General features: G+C 44.3%; 1 protein-coding gene across 9 annotated transcripts in view; it reads right to left on the reverse strand.

Annotated features, from left to right (window-relative positions):
* Positions 1 to 20,566, reverse strand: part of RCC1 (regulator of chromosome condensation 1) — a 29,222-nt gene extending 8,656 nt beyond the window's left edge. For 2 of the 9 annotated variants that reach the window (XM_082348339.1, XM_082348336.1), the window contains exons 1-3: positions 20,465 to 20,566; positions 19,419 to 19,452; positions 17,679 to 17,745 (exon numbers count right to left, since the gene is read on the reverse strand). The gene's annotated coding sequence lies outside the window, so the exon portion shown is untranslated. Of the gene's footprint in view, positions 1 to 8,987; positions 9,530 to 9,916; positions 10,032 to 17,280; positions 17,557 to 17,678; positions 17,746 to 19,418; positions 19,453 to 20,464 lie in introns of those variants that run through there. The other 7 variants (XM_082348343.1, XM_082348337.1, XR_014232873.1 and 4 more) reach the window with 6 other exon arrangements.
* Positions 20,567 to 26,764: the final 6,198 nt, after the last annotated feature.

Raw genomic sequence — 26,764 nt, forward strand, 5'->3', positions numbered from 1 at the left:
TTGAGCCTCTGCAGGTTGTGACTGGCCCAGTTTTGACTCTGTTGAGGCATTTCTGTGTTTCACCCAACTTCTATTTTCCCAGGGTTGAACTCCTCCCTTCCAAGCAGCCTCTTTGAAACCCCTTTTCCCACACTAGAAATGCACATTCCTTAGGATAGAGGAAATTGGATTCATCTGCCAGAGCTGTGGTTTGTTCAGCCCTGCTTCTGTGACCATGGTTGACCTGTCTGGCAGCTTTTTTTTTTTTTAATTTATTTATTTTATTTATTTACTTTTGTCTGCGTTGGGTCTTCGTTGCTGCGCACGGGCTTTCTCTAGTTGCGGCGAGCGGGGGCTACTCTTTGTTGCGGTGCGCGGGCTTCTCAGTGCAGTGGCTTCTCTTGTTGCAGAGCACGGGCTCTAGGCGCACAGGCTTCAGTAATTGTGGCCTATGGGCTTAGTTGCTCCGCGGCATGTGGGATCTTCCCAGACCAGGGTTCGAACCCATGTCCCCTGCATTGGCAGGCAGATTCTTAACCACTACACCACCAGGGAAGTCCCTCTCTGGCAGCTTTAACCTCTCTGAGCTGTACCCTCAACTGTAAAAAGGGATGCAATAACCACTTCCAGGGCTGCTGTCAAGGCTGAATGAAGCACTTCCCTGGTGGTGCAGTGGTTGAGAATCCGCCTGCCAATGCAGGGGCACGGGTTTAATCCCTGGTCCGGGAAGATCCCACATGCCGCGGAGCAACTAAGCCCGTGCGCCACAACTACTGAGCCTGTGCTCTAAAGCCTGCGAGCCACAGCTACTGAGCCCACATGCAACAACTACTGAAGCCCGTGTGCTCAGAGCCCATGCTCCGCAACAAGAGAAGCCACCGCAATGAAAAGCCCGCGCACCGCAACAAAGACTAACCCCCCGCTCACCGCAATCAGAGAAAGCCCGTGCCCAGCAATGAAGACCCAGCACAGCCAAAAAAAAAAAAAAAAAGACTGAATGAAATGTTTGTAAAGGACTTTGGAGTGCCAAGCACACAGTAAGTACTCAATACATGGCAGCATGTACTCATTCATTCCATGAATGCCTATTACCACTGCCAGGTGTAGCAAGGAAAAAGGAAACTAACCCTCTCCCTGTTCTTGTGGAGCTTAATTCTAGTGGGAAAGACACACACACACACACACAGAGTATTATTACAGATGGTGCTGTGTGAAGGATAGGCAAGGCAGAACAATGTAAACATACTTAATGCCACTGAACTATATACAATTAAAAATGGTTAAAATGGTCAATTTTATGTTATGTGTATTTTACCACAGTAAAAAAAAAAAAAAAGAGAGAGAAAAAATGGGACGGGGGAGGAGATATAGGCCAGATAGGTAACATTTGGGCTAAGACTTGAAATACTAGCAAGAGAAAGCTAGCAGGGGAAGACCCGGACAAAATCACGTGATGTGCTCAGGAACCTGGGGAGGCCAGCAGGGCTGTAGCTGGACAGTGGTGGATCACATGGCACAAGGGGAGCAGGCGCTGGATCATACAAGGCCTAGTAGGGAAAACAGAAGAGTTTTAAGAAAAATGTCTTCTTAACGATTGTTCTGGCTACTGTAGAGAAAATGCAATGGTTTGGAAGAGGAGGCGATTGCAGGCATCCAAATGAGAGAAGTCAGTGACTTGATTTGGTCTGAGGCAAGAGAGAAAAGTAGACAAAACAGATCAATTTAGGAGACAGGCTTGCTTTGCTGGCGGATTAGATGTGGGGAATGAGGGTGAGGGAGGAACCCAGAATGACTTTTTCATCCTAAAAAACCCAGCCTCCCTGATCCCCCATGAACTTGGCCAAACACAAGGACCCCCAGGCTTTGGCTTAAGTGACTAGGTAGGTGGTCGACTTCCAGTTACCGAGAACACTGTGGGACAAACAGGAGAGGAGAGACTGAGAGGTCCACCTCACCAGGCGTTTTTGTTAAGTCTGAAGTGCGTGGGAGCGGACCAAGAAGGGATGTTAAGTAGGCAGAGCTGGATGGGTTAAGGAGTGTGGGACGTAACAGGTATCCACTGTTTCTTGTACCCCTGGCCAGGTTGCCAGCCAGTTCACTGTGTCCAGGGCCCTGTCCCTCCAAGGGCATATTTCCCGTCAGTTCATCAGAATGACCTGCAGCAGTTAGCTGTGCTGGGTAGGGAGACTGTGTAGTAGCATGGAAAAGTACTTACAACCAGAAGTGAAAAAAAAGGGAACAGAATATATCAGCACATTGGTGCTGATGTTGGGTTGACCTGTGGGCAAGGCCTGGAGTGGAAAAAAATAAAGGCTATATGAGGTATTTGGTGTCATGGGTCATTAACCAAAAAAAAAAGTGTTAGTGTGGGTTGGAACAGACCCAGGCAATATCTCCTTACACCTGTGTTTTGGGCTAATATTCTTGGGCATCTCACTGCAAGCTAACCACACTGATTCCACTTTACAGACGAGGAAACTGAGGCTCAAAAAGGTAAAGTGTCTTACCCAAGACTGGACGAGGAAATCAAGATCTGTACCAAGTACCAAGTCACTCAGACCCCAGAGCTGGTGCCCCTACCTACTTCCTCCCCACACTCCCCAGTCCCTCAGCCTGTCTGAGAACTCTCCCTCATACTCTCTCCCCCAGAAAAGACAGCAGCTTGTCTCTCATCTCCCTACTGCCCATCCCCATCCCCATCCCACTCTACAAGCCATTCATGATCTTTTTAAACCTCAAACCTGAAACAAGCTGCTTCCTTGCTCAGACTCCTCAGTGGCTCCCTCTGCCCACATTTCTTAGCCTGGTACTAAAGACCTCCAGGGTCTGATACTAACACAACTTTTGGCCTCCTACCTTATCTGTCACATTGTCCCTTCTCTTCTCACACAATCTTAGACTGCCTACTATTCTCTCCATACCATGTGCATCTCTATACCATCCCATCCCTATCCTACTAGAAGTTCTACTCAAAGTCACCTCCGTTGGTAAACCACCTCTGATCCCTCTCTCAATCCTAAAGGAATCATTCTCGCAGAGAAATTAGGACAGACTTTTAGATCATGATTATTTAAATTTACATGTCTATCTACCATATCAATCTGCTCCTTAAAATGAGTCTCTCTGGGACACTGGCCATGCCTACTTTCTATGTGCCAACAACCTTTAACTTCTCACAACAAGCTGAAGAAGGCACTGTCACTCCTATTTCACAGTTGAGGGAACTGAGGCTCAGAGAAGTCAATTTACTTGCTTAAGTTCATACCATCAGAAAGGACAGCCAGGAATAGAATCCAGATATATCTGATAATTAAAAACAAAAACAAAACAAGAATGGCTGGCTAAAGGCAGGCCATGATCCAGGCAGGGGTCGAGGCAGCCTGGACAGGCCTCCCCAGGATCCCCTATGAGCTTGGCCAAAGGCAAGGAGCAGAGGGCAGCAGCCTGCTGAGGGGGACGGGATAGTGAGAGCAGAGAGGAGCTCGGAAGCAGCTAGGGCCTGGGAGGATGGGCCATGTGGGTGACAAATCTGCTGAAAGATGTATGGAAGGACGATGGGTACAACTCCATGCTGTGGTGGAGAGAGCACTGGCTTTCAAGTCCAACAGACCTGAGCTCCCTTTGAGCCTGACAGTCTTCATCTCTCAAACAGAGGACTCTAGGGACTGCAGGGTGCTGCTGTGAGCAATCCCCGAGGCAGGGCGGGAGATGAGAGGGCACCTTCTAAAAGGTGGAGCCCTGGACCCATGACCCACCTGCATATCCTCTACTGTACACATCAGTCCTTTGACAGACTCCCTCTCTCACTGCTCTGGGTGTGTTTTCTTAGCCAGACACTGAGTGCCTGGGCTGGGAATAAGTAGTAGTCTTTTGTCCCTACCCTGCACTCCCCAACAGACAAACACGGCTTCCATCTTCAAGGAGTTTACAGTCTGGGAGAAGAGTGAGTTACAATCCAATAAGTCAGGTACAGAGACAACTTCCACCAATAGGCACCTAAGGTGTGCCAGCCTCTCCTAGAATGTTCACACCTGCCCTTGGAGGTGTGATCATCCTGGCTTTACAGATAAGAAAGTAGAGGCTCAGGGGAAGGTGCCCCAGGCCACACAGAGGTGGGATGACAGCCCAGGTCTCCCAACCACTCCCCACTATGACTAGAGCATCCCCCCCTCCCCACTTCTCTCTGGGCCTCAGTTTCCTCATTTGGTGAATGAAGGCACAGCAGACTAGACAGTCTACCAGGGCCAGGGTGTTCCTGCTGTGACCTGCTGTGACCTCATCTCTGCAAAGGGAGACAGAGCCCTCTCTGATCACAGCAGCTGTCCCCACCCACCCCAACGTCAGGAGGCAGACACTTGCCCACTAGACGCAAGGGCTAAAGAATCTCTTTGTGAGAAAAGTCCCCAGGAGGGATGGAAAAAGATATTCCATGCAAATGGAAATCAAAAGAAAGCTGGAGTAGCAATACTCATATCACATAAAATAGACTTTAAAATAAAGAATCTTACAAGAGACAAGGAAGGACACTACATAATGATCAAGGGATCAATCCAAGAAGAAGATATGACAATTATAAATATATATGCACCCAACATAGGAGCACCTCAATACATAAGGCAACTGCTAACAGCTATAAAAGAGGAAATCGACAGTAACACAATAATAGTTGGGGACTTTAACACTTCACACCCATGGACAGATCATCCAAACAGAAAATTAATAAGGAAACACAAGCTTTAAATGACACAATAGACAAGATAGATTTAATTGATATTTATAGGACATTCCATCCAAAAACAGATTACACTTTCTTCTCAAGTGCACACGGAACATTCTTCAGGATAGATCACATCTTGCATCACAAATCAAGCCTCAGTACATTTAAGAAAATTGAAATCATACCAAGCATCTTTTCTGACCACAACGCTATGAGATTAGAAATCAATTACAGGGAAAAAAACGTAAAAAACACAAACACATGGAGACTAAACAATACGTTACTAAATAACCAAAAGATCACTGAAGAAATCAAAGAGGAAATCAAAAAATACCTAGAGACAAATGACAATGAAAACACGATGAACCAAAACCAATGGGATGCAGCAAAAGCAGTTCTAAGAGGGAAGTTTATAGCAACACAAGCCTACCTCAAGAAACAAGAAAAATCTCAAATGAACAATCTAACCTTACAGCTAAAGGAACTAGAGAAAGAAGAACAAACAAAACCTAAAGTTAGTAGAAGGAAAGAAATCATAAAGATCAGAGCAGAAATAAATGAAATAGAAACAAAGAAAACAACAGCAAAATGAATAAAACTAAAGGCTGGTTCTTTGAGAAGATAAAACAAAATTGATAAACCTTTAGTCAGATTCATCAAGAAAAAGAGGGAGAGGACTCAAATCAATAAAATTAGAAATGAAAAAGGAGAAGTTACAACAGACACCGCAGAAATACAAAGCATCCTAAGAGACTACTACAAGCAACTCTATGCCAGTAAAATGGACAACCTGGAAGAAATGGACAAATTCTTAGAAAGGTATAACCTTCCAAGACTGAACGAGAAAGAAATAGAAAATATGAACAGACCAATCACAAGCAATGAAATTGAAACTGTGATTAAAAGTCTTCCAACAAACAAAAGCCCAGGACCAAATGGCTTCACAGGTGAATTCTATCAAACATTTAGAGAAGAGCTAACACCCATCCTTCTCAAACTCTTCCAAAAAATTGCAGAGGAAGGAACACTCCCAAACTCATTCTATGAGGCCACCATCACCCTGATACCAAAACCAGACAAAGATACTACAAAAAAAGAAAATTATAGACTAATATCACTGATGAGTATAGATGCAAAAATCCTCAACAAAATACTAGCAAACAGAATCCAACAACACATTAAAAGGATCATACACGAGATCAAGTGGGATTTATCCCAGGGATGCAAGGATTCTTCAATATACACAAATCAATGTGATACACCATATTAACAAGTTGAAGAAGAAAAACCATATAATCATCTCATTAGATGCAGAAAAAGCGTTTGACAAAATTCAACTCCCATTTATGATAAAAACTCTCCAGAAAGTGGGCATAGAGGGAACCTACCTCAACATAATAAAGGCCGTATATGACAAACCCACAGCAAACATCATTCTCAATGGTGAAAAACTGAAAGCATTTCCTCTAAGATCAGGAACAAGACAAGGATGTCCACTCTCACTACTATTATTCAACATAGTTTTGGAAGTCCTAGCCACGGCAATCAGAGAAGAAAAAGAAATAAAAGGAATACAAATTGGAAAAGAAGAAGTCAAACTGTCACTGTTTGCAGATGACATGATACTATACATAAAGAATCCTAAAGATGCCACCAGAAAACTACTAGAGCTAATCAATGAATTTGTAAAGTTGCAGGATACAAAATTAATGCACAGAAATCTCTTGCATTCCTATATACTAACAATGAAAGATCAGAAAGAAAAATTAAGGAAACAATCCCATTCACCATTGCAACAAAAAGAATAAAATATCTAGGAATAAACCTACCTAAGGAGGTAAAAGACCTGTACTCAGAAAACTATAAGACACTGATGAAAGAAATCAAAGATGACACAAACAGATGGAGAGATATACCATGTTCTTGAATTGGAAGAATCAATATTGTGAAAATGACTGTACTACCCAAAGCAATCTACAGATTCAATGCAATCCCTATCAAATTACCAGTGGCATTTTTTACAGAACTAGAACAAAAAATCTTAAAATTTGTATGGAGACACAAAAGACCCCAAATAACCCAAGCAGTCTTGAGCGAATAAAACGGAGCTGGAGGAATCAGACTCCCTGACTTCAGACTATACTACAAAGCTACAGTAATCAAGACAATATGGTACTGGCACAAAAACAGAAATATAGATCAATGGAACAGGATAGAAAGCCCAGAGATAAACCCACACACCTATGGTCAATTAATCTATGACAAAGGAGGCAAGGATATACAATGGAGAAAAGACAATCTCTTCAATAAGTGGTGCTGGGAAAACTGGACAGCTACATGTAAAAGAATGAAATTAGAACACTCCCTAACACCATACACAAAAATAAGCTCAAAATGGGTTAGAGACCTAAACGTAAGACTGGACATTATAAAACTCTTAGAGGAAAACACAGGAAGAACACTCTTTGACATAAATCACAGCAAGATCTTTTTTGACCCACCTCCTAGAGTTATGGAAATAAAAACAAAAATAAACAAATGGGACCTAATGAAACTTAAAAGCTTTTGCAAAGCAAACTACAAACAAGACGAAAAGACAACCCTCAGAATGGGAGAAAATATTTGCAAACGAATTAACGGACAAAGGATTAATCTCCAAAATATATAAACAGCTCATGCAGCTCAATGTTAAAAAAACAAACAACCCAATCAAAAAATGGGCAGAAGACCTAAATAGACATTTCTCCAAAGAAGACACACAGATGGCCAAGAAGCACATGAAAAGCTGCTCAACATCACTAATTATTACAGAACAGCAAATCAAAACTACAATGAGGTATCACCTCACACCAGTTAAAATGAGCATCATAAGAAAATCTACAAACAACAAATGCTGGAGAGGGTGTGGAGAAAAGAGAACCCTATTGCACTGTTGGTGGGAATGTAAATTGATACAGCCACTATGGAGAATGGAATGGAGGTTCCTTAAAAAACTAAACATGGAATTACCATATGACCCAGCAATCCCACTACTGGGCATATACCCAGAGAAAACCATAATTCAAAAAGACACATGCACCCCAATGTTCACTGCAGCACTATTTACAATAGCCAGGTTATGGAAGCAACCTAAATGCCCATCTACAGACAAATGGATAAAGAAAGTGTGGTACATATACACAATGGAATATTACTCAGCCATAAAAAGGAACGAAATTGGGTCATTTGTAGACACATGGATGGATCTAGAGACTACCATATAGAGTGAAGTAAGGCAGAAAGAGAAAAACAAGTATCGGATATTAACGCATATATGTGGAACCTAGAAAAATGGTACAGATGAACTGGTTTGCAGGGCAGAAATAGAGACACAGATGTAGAGAACAAACGTATGGACACCAAGGGGGGAAAGTGGTGGGAGGAGTGGTGGGGGGGGGGATGAATTGGGAGATTGGGATTGACATGTATACACTAATATGTATAAAATAGAGAACTAATAAGAACCTGCTGTATAACAAAATAAATAAAATAAAATTCAAAAATTCAAAAAAAAAAAAAAAAAAGTCCCCAGGAGGGAAGGGAGGAGAGAGGCTCATCTGTCAACAAACATTTGCTGAGCTCCTGCCTCGTGTGAGGCACAGAGCTGGTAGACTTCACCCAGGAGCTCCTTACTGGGGGATCCCACTTACATAGGGAGCTGAGCCTCAGCTTAAGTGCGTTCATTTTTCCCAGGGGAAAGGGGCCACATCTTCCACCAGATGTTACAACCACAGCTTTATGGAAATAATAGGATATTAGTAATCCTCACCACAAGCCTCTTATCTTCACCTTACAGGTAAGGGAAACAAGGCCCATGGGGATTGGGTGGGTGGCCCAAGAGTACCCAACTAGGAAGTTGCAGAGCTGAACACTATTGCTGCTCTTGGGATGTCTTCGCAACAGGAGCATGGAGAACTCCTAGTTCACCTTTCCAGACTCCATTCTGATGCCCTTCTTGGGTGAAACCATCGCTGCCTTCTCCACCCCACCCAGTGTTCCTTGGTCTTGCACTCCAGACCTTTTGAGACCCAGCCCCTGCAAGAATATCTTGCTCTTCCCCTCCTTGTACCCTGTGCTCCAATCAAACACCGTGGTACCCCTGATGACAACACTCACCTACACCTTCGTACTTTTGCATGTGCTGTGTTCCCTGCCTGGATCACCCTAACCCCGCCCACCCTCAGTCTGTCTGGATAACTCCATTGTTCCTTCAAAACCCGGGCCAAGAGTCACCTCGGCTGGAAAGCCATACCTAACCCTCCTGCGCAGGCTTGGGTGAACCTCCGAGTTCCCCTCCACACTCCGTACACTCAGCTTCTGCTGGGGCACCCGAGTCACACTTGGTTGGAGCACCTCTGTTAATATCCGCCAGCAGCAGCGCCCCGGCTCCACGGGCACACTTCGGGGATCGCCCTGGACCGTAAGTGTGGCCCCACATGGGCCTCCCCAGGGAGACCGCGAGCTCCGTCAAGGCCACACGGGGCCCTTTCACCATGTTCCCCAGCCCTGCACGCGCGGCACGGAGTAGACAGCCAGTAAATAATGTGTTGACAGATGAGTTGGTGCGGAGTTCCCAGCACACCTCTCCAACCGGTCAACAGTCGTCGTGACGGTGCCTGTTGACGCTGAGATTTCGCTCCCTGCGTAGACCCTCAGCACCCTACCCTCCTAAAAGCAGACCCTCGCCGGGCAGGGTTCCGCCCCACTCTGCAAACCGCATTCTCCAAACCAGTGCTGGACTTAATCACTTTCCCGCTCCGGAAACGCGACCCCGCCAGGGCTGCCGCCCCGGCTCGGGAGGCGCGCTGGTCGGAGCACCGCTGGCGGCGAGGTCACCGCGGCCGCGCGCACCCTGGCCGGCCGCGCTCGGGCCGTTTGAATCTCCCGCCCCCGCGGGCGGCGCGGGCCAGGCGTGCGAGGCGCGGCTGCAGAGGGGCCGCGCGGCCCTCGCTCGGGCGAGGCGGGGCCCGGCAGGCTCCGGGGGGCCCCGCGGGGCCGGAGACTCGCGCGCCCGCACCTCTCAGCCACTCGGCTTCACGTGGGGCTGGCGCCGCGCGACACGGGCACGCGCAGGCAACGGCCCCGACCCGCCGCAGACCGCCGGTGCCCAGACTGTGCCCGCCCCGCGCGCCGCCCTCCGCCCCCCGCCCCGACCCTCCGCGCGTGACGGGCGCAACCTACCTCGCTGCAGGTCGGCCACAAGGAACTCCTCGGCTCTCCGGCCCGGCCGCGAACTGCCCCAGAGCATGCGCTCTGCAGGCCTCCGGCCCCGACCCCGGGCCAGAAAAGAAAACAAAGAGCCCGGCGGCCCCTGGCGGCCGCCCCGGGAAGTGCAAGTGGCGCGCTCTGGCTAAGGCGCTCCTAACCAGGCTCTCTCCGCCCTGGCAAGGGTACAGTGGGTGTTTATTTTGAAGACCCCAAATTGGGACAAGCGGACTGACAACCAGAAAGACTACTTGAAATCAAGGTTTGTTTGGGAGAATCTGGTGTGGAAGGGACTGTACGGACAAAAGAGATTCTGATCCTCCCTGCTCTCAAGAGGCTCTCCATCAGAGAAAGATGAGAAATCGGACTATCAGCAACTACCCAGGGCTGTGACCACCGTACGCACAAGGTTACCTGGCTCAGCCGGGGCTTAACAAAGGCTTTCCGGGTTAAGCCTAAGAGGGCAGGGCATCCTAGGAGAAGCATCCCGTGCACTGACAGGGAGCGATGGGAGCCTGTGGTGGTTGTGGGAAACTGCCAAGGTCTGACTTGGGCAGAGGGTGCCATGCAGAGGAACTGGAGAGGGAGAGACAGACCATGGATTCAGGGTCTTGTCTAAGGAGGCAGCCTCTTCCCTGGGGAAATGGGGAACTATGGAACGGATTTACGCACGTGAGTGACAGGAGCAGATTTTTGTTTTAGAACAAAATGGAGAATGCAGAGAATGGACTTGGGGGAAGGGGAAACCAAGAGTGGGGGAGGGAGGCCAGATAAGAAAGATGAGGGTGTGAACTGAGGTTGGGAGCTAGTGATGGAAAACAGGCGCCAAGCCGACTACCCTGTCTTGTTAACACACTCCTTCTTCAGGACGGGATACAAACAGTTCTTCAGGATTTCAAGTTCCCTGTGGTGACCTTTCAGGCCTTTTGTGTCTGGGGGTTTCCCAGGTCAAAGGAGTGGCCTCTGCAGAAGGATATTTTCTCCATTTCATGTTGATTCTGACTCTGAAGGTCATTCTATCATACCTGAACTCTAGATAGACACTTTTGACACTTTTGATGAGTGTTTACCAACTGAGTTTCTTCTACACAGAGCCCACCCCAAAGCACTCCCCATCTTTAAGGTTTCTCACCTCCTCAAGTTTACTTCTGCTTCCATCACGGACTCCTCTTTTGGATGTTACACTGTGAAATTCCTCCAAGTTTTAACCCTGGGATCTCTGATCTGTCTCTGCTGTCTGCCTCCAAGATCTTACTCATTCACATGGCTTGATGTAATTATAAAACTATCATCACGTATTTTGTAAAACCTCTTACTTCAACTACAGAAACACATCTGTCCATTACTTCATTTGTTCCTCACAAAACCCTCGACAGTTGGAAAATAAAAAAAATGAGGTTCAAAGAGGTTAAGCAAGTTTTCTCTGGGGTCATCATACAAGTGGTAGAAGGAGATCAGAAATCTTGTTTAGGGCCGAACCATCACCTTTTAACTGAGAGGGCAGCCCACCTGGTCTGGTTCTGACCTCCACCCCAAGTTTTAGTCCTACGGCTCTACCCAGAAGACTCAATACCCCAAATAAAACTCATTTTCCTTGGATCTAGACCACCGTCCCCCCCTTCATCCTTCAAGCCAAGGTTAAGGTTCTCTGAGAAGTACACATTCAAACTTTAACATCTTTTCTGATTCTTCCCTCTCCTCTCCATCTTTTATTTCTGCCCCTCTGGTCTAAAGCACCACCCACCTGGCCTCTGCTCCCACCCCTCATCCTTTCCCCTTCATTTCATTCCACCAAGATCCCCAGGTTAATCTCCCTAAATCATGGCTGTGAGACTTTGCCCTGCTTAAAAATCTTTAAAGACTCAGATATTTCTTCAGTGCTGTGCTAGGAGCACCAGGTGGCAAATGCCCCAAGCTGTTGGTTTCCTATTTCCCCCTTGGCGTCTGCACTGTACTCTGAACATGCCCATGCTCATTCCTGCTTTCTTACCTTTCTCACCTCTCTTACCAGGTGCCTTCTTTCCTGCCTAGCTGAATTCTTGACATGTATATTTTAAGGCTCAATTCAGTTGCCATCTCCATGAAGCCTTCCTTAGCCCCACTTATCTCTTCCTTCTTTGAATGCAAATATTAATTTTTTTCATACTCTATTATTGTTATATTTTATTTATTGAACACAAACCATAGTAAGGAGAACAAGCAATTGAATCCAACCGAGAAATGACACAGATGATAGAACTAGAAGTGAACGATATTAAATGTTATTATTACTGTAGGGCAGGGCTTCCCTGGTGGCGCAGTGGTTAAGAATCCACCTGCCAATGCAGGGAACGTGGGTTCGATCCCTGGTCCGGGAAGATCCCACATGCCGCAGAGCAACTAAGCCCGTGTGCCATGACTACTGAGCCCACATGCCACAACTACTGAGGCCCAGGAGCCTAGAGCCTATGCTCTGCAACAAGAGAAGCCACCGCAATGAGAATCCCGCGCACCGCAACGAAGAGTAGCCCCCGTTCGCCACAACTAGAGAAAGCCTGTGCGCAGCAACGAAGACCCAACGCAGCCAAAAATAAATAAAGAACTAAAAACATTAAAAAAAAAAAAGACTTACATTAAAAAAATAACTGTATGGCATACGTCCAAAAGTTAAGTGGAGACATGGAAGACATAAAAAGACCTAAAGTGAGCTTCTCGACAATATCTAAGATTACAAATACACTTGATGGCATTAACAATAGATTAGGTATTGGAAAAGCAACGACTAGTGAACTTGATGCACAGCAAAAGAAACTATCCAAAATGAAACATAGAAAAAAAATTTTTAAGTGAAAATAGTATTAGTGAACTATGGAATAACTTTATGAAGTAGCCTACTCTACAGGTAATTGGAGACCCTGAAAATAAGGAGGAACTGGGGACAGAAAATACATGAAGAAATAATGGCTAAAAAATGTTCAAACTATAAACCTATAAACTATAAACCTACAGATCTGTGATTAAAAATAAATGTGGTCTTGGGACTTCCCTGGTGGTCCAGTGGCTAAGACTCCGCACTTCCAATGTAGGGGGCCGGGTTCGATCCCTGGATAGGGAAATAGACCCCACGTGCATGCCGCAACTAAGAGTTTGCACGTTGCAGCTAAAGATCCCGCATGCCACAGCTAAGACCCGATGCAGCCAAATATATAAATGCAAAAAAAAAAGCTTTAAAACAAAAAATGTGGTCTGAACACTCCAAATAAAAAGCAGAGATTGTCATAATAAACAGAAAAAGCAAGACCTAACCACACACTGCCTACAAGATATACACGTTAAACATAAATACAGTTGACCTTTGAACAACACAGGTTTGAACTGTGCAGGTCCACTTAGATTTTTTTCAATAAATACGTACTACGTACTACAGTCCTACACGATCTAAGGTTGGTTAAATCCGTGGTTGCAGAATCACAGATATGGAGGGCCAACTGTGAAGTTATATGGGGATTTTCAGTAGCACTCCCGTGTTGTTCAAGATTAAAAGTAAAAAGATAGAAAAAACAGATTAAAAGTAAAAAGACAGAAAAAGACATACTCTGGTAACACTAGTCAAAAGAAAGCTGGAGCAGCTATATTAATAGCAAAGTAGATTTCAGAGCAAAGAGTATTATTGAAATAAAGAAGGTAATTTCACAATGGTAAAGGAGTCAATCAAAATACAAAATCCTCAGTATATGCAACTAATAACAGAGCTTCAAAATAACGTGAAGTAAAAACTGATCAAACTTCTAGAAGAAATAGACAAATCGACAACTATAGCTGCAGATTTCAATAACCCACTCTCAATATTATTGATAGGACAGGTAGGAAGAAAACCAGCAAGGATAGAATAGACTTGAACAACACTTTCAATCAATTTGAACTGATGGACATTTAAGGAACACTTCACCTTTCTTCACACTCCACCTTGATTTTTTCAGACAACAGTAACATACGCATGCCTTTTAAGGGCACATGAAACATTTCCCAAGATAGGCTATACTAGGTAATAGAAAAAGTCTTGTTAAATTTAAGATGATTCAATCATACAAAGTAAACATACACTTAGGCCACAATGGAATGAAAGTAGAAACAAATAACAGAAAGGCCTTTGGAAAACTCCCAAATATTTAAAAACACTCTTTTGGGAATTCCCTGGCGGTCCACTGGTTAGGACTCAGCACTTTCACTGCTGTGGCCCGGGTTCAATACCTGGTCGGGGAACTAAGATCCTGCAAGCCACCTGGTGTGGCCTAAATAAATAAAAATAAAAACAATAAAAACACACTTTTACATAGCCCACAGGTCAAAGAAGAAATCAAAAGGGAATTTCAAAGTATTCTGAACTGAATTAAAATGAAAACATAACACAGAACTTCTGGAATATTTTTGTTTGTTTTGTTTTTTACTTGTGGAATATTGTTAGAGGAGTATTTGGGAGAACTAATAACACTAAATGCCTATACTAGAAATGAAGAAAAGGTCTCAAATTAATCAGCTTCTGCCTTAGGGAACTATGAAAAGAAGAGCAAACTAAACCCAAAATAAACAAAAGAAAGAACATAATAAAGATCAAAACAGAAATCAATGAAATAGAACACAGAAGAACAATAAAGTCATCAACCAGCGTTTGCTATGTGCCAGGCCCAGTACTAGGTCCTGAGCATACATATATGGTCCCATTCTTTGAGGATAACTCAACTAGCAGGTTAGATGCACATCAACTAAAAAATAAGCACATCAGAATGCTAATAACATTATCATGATGGAATGCTCAAGGTGCCCACCCTACCTTTGAGAGAGGCCATTCTGGGTGCTTAGGGAAGGGGAGGTGTGAAGGGTGGTTGAGTTCAGGCTCTAAAGATGCAGACCTTCATCTAAAGATGTGTGACCTTGGGCAAATAATCTAACCTTGATTGTCTTCCTTTTCTATAACACGGATATAAAAAACATCCCTGCCCTGCATAGGGCTGTTGTAAGGATTAAAGAATGCCTAGCACATAGTAAATCCTCATCAAATGTCAGATACCATCATAAAGACACAGGTTCTGGGACTCCCCTGGCTGTCCAGTGGTTAAGACTCCACTGCAGGGGGCCCAGATTTGATTCCTGGTTGGTTGGGGAACTAAGATCCCATCCATCAGAGGGAAAGACATGCATAAAGACAGAAAGTGGTGAAAGACAAAAGTAACAGCCAGGAAGGGCTCCCGCTCCCCAGGAAACTGCACTCATGTCTTAGTATTATCCAGAGTCAAGCAGACATAGGCACATAGTAGGTTTATAATTTGTTACAACTGAAACTGAGTTTTTATGGTGTAGTGGGTACTAATTAGCTGAATACAAAGTGTTAATAGCTAATTTTCTCAAGGCAAGATATGATGTGGGTCGAGCACAGGTTCTGCAGTCAATTGCCTTGCTCAGATGCATGCTCTGCAACTTACTGGCTATATAACTCGTGCAAGTTCCTCAACTCCAAATTCAGTCTCCTCTGCAAAATGGCCACAAAGGGTACCTACTTTACAGGGGCGCATAGAATATTAGACGAAATAATGTACGTATCTTACCACACTGCCATGTTCAAAGGTAATAGTATATCATGATACGGTTTTGGAGTTAGGTTCAAATCCTGGTTCTATTACTAGTTAGGTGATCTTGGGCAATACTAATCCCTGCATCTCTCCTTTTCTCTCCTGAATAAGTAGGGTTTTGAGTGAGATAAGCCTGGTTTAGTACATCATTTATCTGTGGTGGCAGACTTTATTAAACAAAACTTTAATGGATACTATATCCCTAGTTGTTTGCTTTTAAGTCAGAGAATTTTCTCACAAGCTCATTGTACTTATGAGACTGTAAGCTTTTTTACAAATATTAACTCAAAATTCTCACTACAACTCCAAGAGGTACTTTTATTGTCCCCATTCTATGCATAAGGAAACTGAGGCAGAGAGGTTAAGTAGCTTGCACAAGGTCACAGGGACTACAAGTGGTATCAGGATTCAAATCCAGGCAGTCTCAGTTTAGCAACCACTGCTACGACTACTAAGGCCTACATGGAGAAAAAAGCAAGAATAACCTGTTTGTAAAAAGTCTACAGGTAGGTATGTTGCAACCTGAATTTCAACAAAGGGTGTGACCTAGAATACTTGCTGACACCTTTGCTTCAGCTACACTTGGGACACCAGCAGAAATGGATATATTCCCCACCTAGCACCCAGCCCTACCCTGAGAATTTACACTGAAAACATTGTTCAGACTTTACTGTGCACCTACCATCCAAAGAATGTTTATGTGGGAATGATGCCAAGACGTGAGCTGGACACAGGGCTAACCCTGGGGATACAGGACCAGTCCACTTCCTAGTTGTAGATTTGGGCAATTATTTAGCCTTTCTCCTCCTGGGTTTTCCTATCAAAGCAGACAGATTAATACCTACTTCAGGGTTGTGATTAACACATGCCAAGTGCTTACAAAAGCCTGGCCCAGGTAAGCACTGTAAGTGTTGCTACTTGTTTAGGTAAAGCAACCCAGGTTCTCCAAAAATCATGGCCACAAACTAGCTCCTATTCTAGTTTACCCTCTTGGCCCTGAACGCTGTAAAACTGTACATCTGGACATTGTGTTTGCGCCACAACCCACCAAACCCCCAAATCCCCCCCCTTAAACCTGACCCCAATGTTCTAAATGGATTATTCTACCACCCCATCTTGTAAAATTCACTTAATAGCCCCACCCAAGATATAGACTCTACCTTCTAGATGGTTCCCCGCTAGTCACCATCCTTCAGTCTTATGACTTCCCTATAATGCTGGCAGCCTGTACACAGGCTTGACAAAGTCCTATTGTGACTCAAGCATAGCCCTTTGACACAGAAGCAGAGGATTAACTACCCCAACAGCTGCTTTTAACTTAACATTTGCACCAAATCTTGTACAATGATTAGGTCTCATCAGCATCAAGACCTCTCATTCAACACCCATGTCCAGTGGCCTAATGTGTAAGTCTATAAGACCATACCTTAAGTTACCTATTTACAACTGGTTAGGAAACATGCATTTCCCCAAGTAGTAGTACACAAATGCCAATATTAAACACAAGAGCTCAGGGCCTTTAATTAGTGCAGAATCAATAAGGTATTAACTGCTTGAACAAGCAGCTTCATTTATAGAATATTCATTTAGCAGTCATATTTGCATAGAAAGAACCACATAGGGAATAGGGAATTCCCTGGTGTTTTCACTGCAGGGGGACCGGGTTTGATCCCTGCTTGGGGGACTTAAGATCCTGCAAGCCACATGGTGTGGCCAAAGAAAAGAACCACACAATTATGTATATAGTCACCTTTATTATAATGCACGAGTACATTAGAAACTGACATGGATCTCTTTATTAAGACATGTAGATTCTCATGGGCATCTGCTTTCCACTTTTAAGAAAATCCAGTTTACTTGAGAATGGCCAAGATCTTAGTATCAGTACATCAAGTTTCCACCTCATAGGAAACCTGAAAGGGTCTCCTGGGACTCCCAGGTCACTGTACTGTCCACAGACCTGCCACACTCAAGTGTCTTCTGGAATTCCTTCTAAATTTCAAAAGGCACCTGGGCAACAGAACACTGTTACTGATGGTTTTTAAGGTGCAGTTCCAAGGTTAAACATTGTGCCAAAACTTAACATTTTCAAATTGCCCAGGCTTATCTTCCAAAAATAGTGTATTACTCACTTTACTAATCTCCCTGCCAAACAAAGCATTGTTAACTGCACAAGTCAGGCAAGGCTCCTCTTCTCTCCTGAATGAAAAGGACAAAAAAGAATTAGATTCATACATAACAATCTTACTTCACTTTTCAATTCTGGTTTACTAGATGTCTCACTGCATGGTTTGTCTCCTCAGTCATTGTCCACAGGACTCTGAGAAGCTGTAGGAATATGCAGGCACGGACGAGGCCCAGCTTCATCTCCAACGTTGTGGAAAGGGACTGTACATCATGGGGCAGAGCCCTATGCTCCCCTACGCCACCAGGACAGAGCCCGGGGAGTGACCTCCCGGGGTATCCACGTTGGAATGTCTGACTGAACAGTTACTGTAAATTCCCATATAAACAAGTTCCGTTCTGAGAGCGGACAAAGTACAACAAAGTTAGCCTAGGTACCCAACTAATACAATCGACTATATGGTACTGTACTGTAATAGGTTTATAATATTTTTCACACAAATACATAAAAAACAAACACAAAAAAATATAAGAAACATTTTAAATTTTACAGTACCTTGAAAAGTACAACAGCTAGCATACAGGGGCTGGCCTCAAGTGAATAGGCCATGAGTTACTGACTGGAGGTGGGAGATGGTAGAGCTGAAGGATCATCAGCAATAGGAGATGGAGGGCAAGCTGCAATTTCACTGTGCCTGACGTTGATGGCACAGGTTCTGGTCCCTTGCTGGATTCAATTCTATCTACCCTCTTGAAAAAACGATCCAGTGCTATCTGGGTACTAGCTTTTTTTTCTCGTCAGATGACACAGTAGCACTGGATTGCATTCTGAATGGTTGCTTCAACTTTCGTGTGACGTTCTACGTTCGGGTCCTCTGCCTCAAAAACGAACAGTACCTCCTCACATAAAGAAAACCCCCTTACCACTTCCTGCATCATGAAACTCTCTCGTTCTTCAGCAGTGCCACCTACGTCACTGCTTTTATGCTTGTTTCCAGACATCCTGGGCTTAAAATACAGATACTGTCCTACTGTACTGCATACAGTACTGCAAAGTATGCTAAAGTACAACCACTTGTAGAGGATGCACGCATGTGACAATGTACACCAGACACCTGAATTAACTTACGTGATTGGACATGTGTACACACGTTCGCATCTTAAGGTTTGTATGTAGAGGACTTACTGTACCCGTTTTCAAGACATTTCATTTCCCCGCATCCCATACTACATGACTTGAGGAAAGTTAAAGTCCACCAGGATTAACAACTGTTTCTAATAACTTCCAAAAGTTATGCTTTTATCTATCATAGTTACTGTCATTGTAGACATATGCTCCGCATATGCTGGCGCAACTTAACCCCCATATCACAGAAAGGAACTGTACAAGAGACCAAACCCTTAGTTCCCCTGGAAAGATCGAGAGAGTACACACATTACATGGCTCACATGACAGCTTTGCTGTCTTTGGTTAAGTCATTCAAAATTGTTCCATTTGCAAAACAGAAATCTCTCCTCTATCGTTGAGTATTAAAGATGTGAAGATAAATTTTAAAAAGCCATCTTCCTGGAACATGAGCATACACCTAAGAAACTGTCAACATGCCTACAAAAAAAAAGTAGCAAAATATCTAGATGCATGGAATGGCAGCATAAAAGGGAACTGAGTTCAGAAGGATCAAATGTCTTATGCAAAATGTTGGCAGGCAAACAATGACAGGCCAAAAGGAATTCGTAGATTTACTTACCCCGAATCAAATTATTTGAAATCCCAAACGAATGCTGCAAAACAAGGCAGGTAAGAGCTTTAATCCAGTACTACACCCAAACTGCTTAAAACAAATTTTTCATTCACTTCGGATCAACCTAGATTCAGACAGGCTGCTCTAGAGAGTTGTTTCCTGCATGGTTTGTCTCCTCAGTCATTGTCCACAGGACTCTGAGAAGCTGTAGGAATATGCAGGCGCGGACTCGAGGCCCGGCTTCATCTCCAACGTTGTGGAAAGGGACTGTACATCATGGGGCAGAGCCCTATGCTCCCCTACGCCACCAGGACAGAGCCCGGGGAGAGTGACCGCCCGGGGTATCCACGTTGGTCACTACACTTTAGAAATTAACTTCACCAAGTTGATAACTACTTCGCAGGGCTACCTATAAGGGAGTAGATCCCAATCACCCCAGAGCGTCAACAAGAGTTGCGCTCAAGACTAACCAGCAGACACATCAATAATCTGACTTTTCAACCAGGTACTCCAAAGACATCTAGGAATCCCAACAGGCGATTAGCTTGCTGCCAAAGAAACAGCAAATAACAAACAGCCGTTATAACCCCAATAAAGGCTCCTACTTTTAACCCGATCGTCTGAAATAAAACAATTGCCCCAAAAGAAAAAATAAATGGCAGCAGAATTAAGAATAATCCGAATCGGGAACAAAATGGCCTACATTCAACCCCACTGAAGACGCTAACGCGCCTCCCAAGAAGCAGCATAATGGCGCAACAGGCAATAATGAGGGCGGGCGCTGCGCACTTAGCTTGTGGGCACGAAGGGTCGCGCCCTGCAGGCCTGGGAATTCCCGCGCTAGCGACCCTTGCTTACGGCCAAGATCCGCGGCCAGCTAGGCCTCCCTCGCCCACACCCGACCCGGCCCCATTTTTCCGAGTTAAGCGTAGTTAGCATGGACGCCGAAGATTCGGAATCATTCTAAATAGTATGACCCCCACAGAAAAGGCTGAGTGGCGGACCCAGTACCAGACAAAGCGCCGACAAAGCAAGCATCTAATCACACTCACCTAGTACCCAAAACGCATGACAATAAGCTTCCCCGAAAAGACCGAACGGTTTCAAGGCATCGGTATTTATACCTTCTGGAGCCCTCGGAAGTCAAGAAATGTCTATTGCGCCTGCGCCGCGTCATGCGCAGTTAGGGAGTTAGAAATTCGCTAAGGGTGCTGGGACTCCACTGCAGGTTAAGCCCCACCCCTACCTGGCGTAGAGGCATCTCGCGATACTAGAGACCGCGCGGGACCTTGAAAGTGCAAGTTACAGAAAGGGAGGTTTTGAAGTATTTAGGCTGACGGGTACGTGCTGGATCGGGTATTTACGACTCTACGATCAGTTCACCAATCTGGAGGATAAGCCGTTAAATAAAGTCGTCAAAAAAACCTTTGGATTGGGCTTCCCTGGTGGCGCAATGGTTAAGAATCCGTCTGCCAATGCAGGGGGACACGGGTTCGAGCCCCGGTCCGGGAAGATCCCACATGCCGCGGAGCGACTAAGCCCGTGCGCCACAACTACTGAAGCCCCTGCGCCTAGAGCCCGTGCTCCGCAACAAGAAGCCACCGAAATGAGAAGCCCGCGCACCACAATGATAGAGCAGCCCCCGCTCGCCGCAACTAGAGAAAGCCCATGCGCAGCAACGAAGACCGAACACAGCCAACAATAAATAAATAAAATAAAATAATTTATTAAAAAAAAAACAAAACACCTTTGGATTGGTAAGTGTTCTGAATAGAAAAGGCATTTAAGCCTTGTCTGGAAAAAATAAAAACAGAAAAAGAAAAAGGCATCTAGAGAAATGCAGAGTCTCAAAAGGGATTGAATCTACCCTGTTACGTGTGAAATAAACATTTGATAAATGGCGTTGGTAAATAAGTCGGAAGTACTAAACTGTACACTTAAAAATGGTTAAACTGGTAAATTTTATGTTACGTGTATTTTAACACATATAGACACCTATTATAAAGAAGGCAAGCAAAGAATCCTGAAGATAAATGTTACATGTGAAATGTTGCAAATGTGATAGAATTTCGAATAAATGTTAGATAATTGACGTAGAGCCATCACAGCTCTGCTATAACGAGTAGAAACATTTATGGTGTTCCTCCTATAAGATTTTGTTCTGGGTGCTTTAAATACATTATTTACCATCACAGCAATTCTAAGACATTGGTATTATTACCCAGTTTAAAAAAAAATTTTTTTTTTAATACCATGCATTTTCTTTCTTTCATTTATATTTGGCTGTGTTGGGTCTTCCTTGCTGCGCGCAGGCTTTCTCTAGTTGTGGCGAGTGGGGGCTACTCTTCATTGCGGTGCACGGGCTTCTCACTGTGGTGGCTTCTCTTGTTGTGGAGCACGGGCTCTAGGTTCACGGGCTTCAGTAGTTGTGGCTCATGGGCTGTAGAGCGCAGGCTTAGTTGCTCTGTGGCATGTGGGATCTTCCTGGACCAGGACTTGAACCCGTGTCCCCTGACTTGGCAGGCGGATTCTTAACCACTGCGCCACCAGGGAAGCCCTATTACCCAGAGCAGTGGTTCTCTAAGTGTAGTTGGCCAACTCTGGGGTCCCTGAAACTCTTTTGGGGGTTCATGAGGTCAAAACTATTTCATAATAATACTTAGACTTTTTCTGCCTCCTTCACTATGTTGACTCCACACTGATGTAAAATGAAATTGTGGGTTAAACTGCTGGTGTCTTAGTTTGTTTCAAAGCCCTGTCACCAAACTGTACTGGTGGTCATTGTATTCTTCATCAACACAAATTTACAATTAAAAAAAAAGTCAGTTTCATCGAAGGACGTCCTTGATGAAGAAGTAAAAATCATTAATTTTACTAATTCTTGCCTTTTGAGTATCTGTCTTTTATTATTTATTTATTTATTTGGCTGCGTTGGGTCTTCGTTGCTATGCACGGGCTTTCTCTAGTTGTGGCGAGCAGGGGCTACTCTTCATTGTGGTGTGCGGGCTTCTCATTGCGGTGGCTTCTCTTGTTGCGAAGCACAGGCTCTAGGCGTGTGGGCTCAGTAGCTGTGGCTCACGGGCTCTAGAGCGCAGGCTCAGTAGTTGTGGCACACGGGCTTAGTTGCTCCGAGGCATGTGGGATCTTCCCGGACCAGGGCTCGAACCCGTGTCCCCTGCATTGGTAGCCGGATTCTTAACCACTGCGCCACCAGGGAAGTCCTGAGTATCTGTTTTTTTAATATCCTATGTGACAAAGTGAGAAGTACACATAGAGCATTTATGCTGCATGTGAAAAGCTGATCTGCAGGAAAAGCACTTATGCCATTGTGTGAGTTGTGAGCTGAAAAAGCCACGTTTTTTCATGGAATACTATTTCATTTGAAAGAATGGCTGACATCTTTACCAACTATATATCTTGTGTGGGACTGGATTTTCTTCATTTACTTAAACCAAAACACCATATAGTAACAGGTTGAATGCAAGAGCAGATATGAGAACTGAGTTGCCTTCAATTCAACCAGACAGTAAAGAGATTTGCAAAAAATGTAAAACAATGCCACTCTTCTCTGTTTTTGGAAAATAGTTATTTTTCATACAAATATATTGTTAATTAACCTGTAATGGATTATTATTTTGAAATGTATCATAAATATTTTAAAATTTTCTCAGTTTTAATCTTAGTACAATAAGTATCAATAGATATTACCAACAGATAGAAAGTTTTGTGGGGTTCTGAGTAATTTTTTAAATTATGAAGGGGTCACAAAACAAAAATGTTTGAGAACCAATAGGTTAGAGGAAGAGAGACAAATAATTCTGCTACTTTTCTGGTGATATTACAAGTATTCAGTTGCCTTTCATTCACTCATTCAACACTTACTTAGTGAGTATGACTTAATTTGCTAGGCATTGTGCTAGTCACTGGGGATTGAGATGAACCACTTTTTCTGTCCTTGAGCACTCACAGTGGGGGAAATAGACATGACAGCAAATTATACTTCTACTTGATAAGCGCTGTGTGGCATGAATAATGTATTCTGAGGACAGAGCAACTGAACAGTTGGCTAAAGGCTGAGAGGGTTTTCCTGGGGAGTTAAAATTTGAGCTAAAACTTGAAGGAATAGTAAAAGGGTGGAGTGTGGACGATGACAGCATTCCAAGTGAGGAACTAGCAGGCCTGTGGTCTCCCGGGAAGGGTGAGAGGTCAGCTTGATTAGGAACATCAAAGGGAGAACTGCCTGGGCTTTTCATGAGCCTGAGAAATAGGCAAGAGCTGAATACAAAGTATCTTGTGGTCCAGACAAAGTTTAAATTTTATCCTGCAGGTAACTAGGGGTCAATAGTTTTGAAGTAAAGGATTGCTCTATCTTTGCATTTTATCTTTTTTTGGCTGTGCCGCACGGCATGTGGGATCTTAGTTCCCAGACCAGGGATTGAACCTGTGCCCCTGCAGTGGAAGCGCGGAGTCTTAACCACGGGACCACCAGGGAAGTCCCCTATCTCTGCATTTTAGAAAGGTAACTCTAGTGGCAATGTCGGAGAATAGATTGGAGAGACTGGAGGTTATAAAGTCCCATTAAATTATGTTGGCTTTGAACTTGAATGGTAAACATGGCAAGAGGAGACAAAGGAATTGAGACACTTTTTTTTTTAAATTTATTTATTCATTTATTTATTTATTTTTGGCTGTGTTGGGTCTTCGTTGCTGCACGCGGGCTTTCTCTAGTTGTGGCGAGCAGGGGCTACTCTTCGTTGCGGTGCACGGGCTTCTCACTGCGGTGGCTTCTCTTTGTTGCAGAGCACGGGCTCTAGGCCAACGGGCTTCAGTAGTTGTGGCTCGCGGGCTCTAGAGCTCAGGCTCAGTAGTTGTGGCGCACGGGCTCAGTTGCTCCGTGGCATGTGGGATCTTCCCAGGCCAGGGCTCGAACCTGTGTCCCCTGCACTGGCAGGCAGATTCTAAACCACTGTGCCACCAGGGAAGTCCCCGAGAGACACTTCTGAGGTAGAGAATATACAGACTTTATTGTCCCACTGGACCTGCGAGGTAAGAGAGAAACTTGCAGATAATACCAAAGTTTCATTTTGGGATGCTGAACATGTTGTGGTCTCTAACTCTGATAACTGAGAAAGTAGGTGGTAGGGGTAGCGAGTAAGGTCCACATAGGAGGTGAATATAAGTTTTTTTTGTTGTTGTTAACCTATTGTTTATTGAATTGTGAACTGCTGCAAACGCTGCTGAAGTCTCACTCATTCCGACCCCTCTCTCAGCACCCCCTTGAAAAGGAAACCTGGAGGTGCATACCTTGGGAACATGTGAGTGTATATATGTCTACAGGGTAATTGGATATAGGGTTGGACTCCAAGCAAGAAATCCGAGTTGTAAATAAAGATGTAGAAGTTGTCAGAATAAGAGTGGTGACTGAAGTCATGTTGGAAGAGCAGGGAGAGTGATGAGAGGACATGAAAACCCAACATTTAAACGGTGGTCAGGAAAGAAGCCGGGGGACAGAGGAAGCATGATCAGAGGAGAACCAGGAGACTGAGTGGTGTCTGAGAAGCCAAAGAAGAAGTTTTGAGGATTAGAACATGGCCCAGAGCATCACATGCTGCAGAGTAGTCGGATACGTTTTGAGCTGAAAACAGGCCTTGGATGTGGCAGTTAACCAAGAAGACACTGGTAACCTCAGGGAAAGCCATTTTATTTTGGATTTAGTTTATATTTTAATGAGTTGAGTGAACATGGCTTTAGAAATGGAAAACAGCATGTATGGACCAGAGGTCCTACACGAATGTCAAGAAAACTGTTCAGTTTACATCTGCATTGCTTCTTTTTCCTGTCACTCATTTAGTTCAACTGCTTGGACTGTACAGGAATTTAAGTTGTTTAATGTTAGAATAGATTATGTGAAGGGAGTATGGGAAAAGTAGGTGATAGAGACAGGGGAAGATTGTTTTTCTTGGTGGGGCAGGAAGGAGATAAACGCTGATCAAATGAATGAATTAATGGTGTGTGTGTGTGTCTCCTCAGTACCAGATGCAGAGAAGTTGAGGGTGTTTGTTCCTGTCATATGACCTCTATGCTTTATGAAGGAGGCAAAAATTCTTGGGGGAAGAAATTAATGGTACCCACAGAGGAGAAAGATGGAGCAAGCGGTCCAGGCTGCTGGTGTTTCCTTCTCTTCCCTTCACGCCTCTTACAGATGGAATTGAAACAGTGGTTTAGGCTGTGTTTTGGTTTCAGCACCTGGCTTTTCTTTATTGCACATTCTCAACTTCTGTAAGTAGACTTCCTATCCCATCCCCTCCGATTCAATATCCACTGGACTTGCCCTTTCTGATGGTGGTTTTCCAAACCCCTTCTCTGCAATTGTAGTCCTCTCTCTCCTGGGGTACAGTAATCAAAATCCTTATGGACCCTAAATTCATTCACTGTTTCAGCAAACACTGGGCAATGTGTACCTTCGAAATACCCTTCTAGAGACAATGCGTGACCTCAAAAGGGTAATGGCAGTTTGAGGCCTCTTTGGAGGGCTAGTAGAAGGAAAATATGGGAGCAGGTGGAGCCCAATGGCACGAGCAGTTCTGACTCATGGTTTCTCTTAACCCTTGGTAAAGGGTGCTACAATAATCAAGGCCAGTCTCTGAAGTGACAAGTACAAAGTGAGTCATTGGTGGGGCCACCTCGATTGAAACTGGGCTGCTTGCCAGAGAGGAGTACATAAGCTACGATCTGTCCTATTGTGATGTCAGCCTGAGGTCTAATTATATTGTGGTCCAGACACAGTAAGTCCTTGCAGGGACAACTGATTAGGATGCAATTGCTTTTCCTTGAATATATGTAAAGAGTGATTACATAATTTTCTTTGACTTTGGGGAGGTAACTTCACCTCTCAAGTTCTTCACTGGTAAAATGAGTGTACTTTCACTTACCTCCCAGTCTAGGTGGGATTAATAAAACCTAGAGCTGCACCTGCTACATACACAGTGTGGGGTTCACAGGTGGCTTTCCTCTCTGCAGCTTATTCTTTTTCCACAATTCTGTACAGACAGACACAAACATCACTGACCTTCATCTCTGGTTACATTTAATGTTCTTACTATAATTTTTCCCCCTCATCTACTTCTCATTTAGGGTGTCTAGCAATATTTTAGGGATTTTTTTTTTTTTTGCCACGCTGTGCAGCTTGCAGGATCTTAGTTCCCACGCCAGGGATTGAACCATGCTCCCTGCATTGGGAGCACAGAGTCTAAACCACTGGACTGCCAGGGAAGTCCCTTAGGGAGCATTTTTAAGCAACCTTAAATCATTTGGAGTGAGGTAGAACATAAAAAATATACAGTACACACCAG

This window comes from Balaenoptera borealis (genome assembly GCF_965194805.1).
Source record: "Balaenoptera borealis genome assembly, chromosome: 1".
NCBI classification, from domain to species: Eukaryota; Metazoa; Chordata; class Mammalia; order Artiodactyla; family Balaenopteridae; genus Balaenoptera; species Balaenoptera borealis.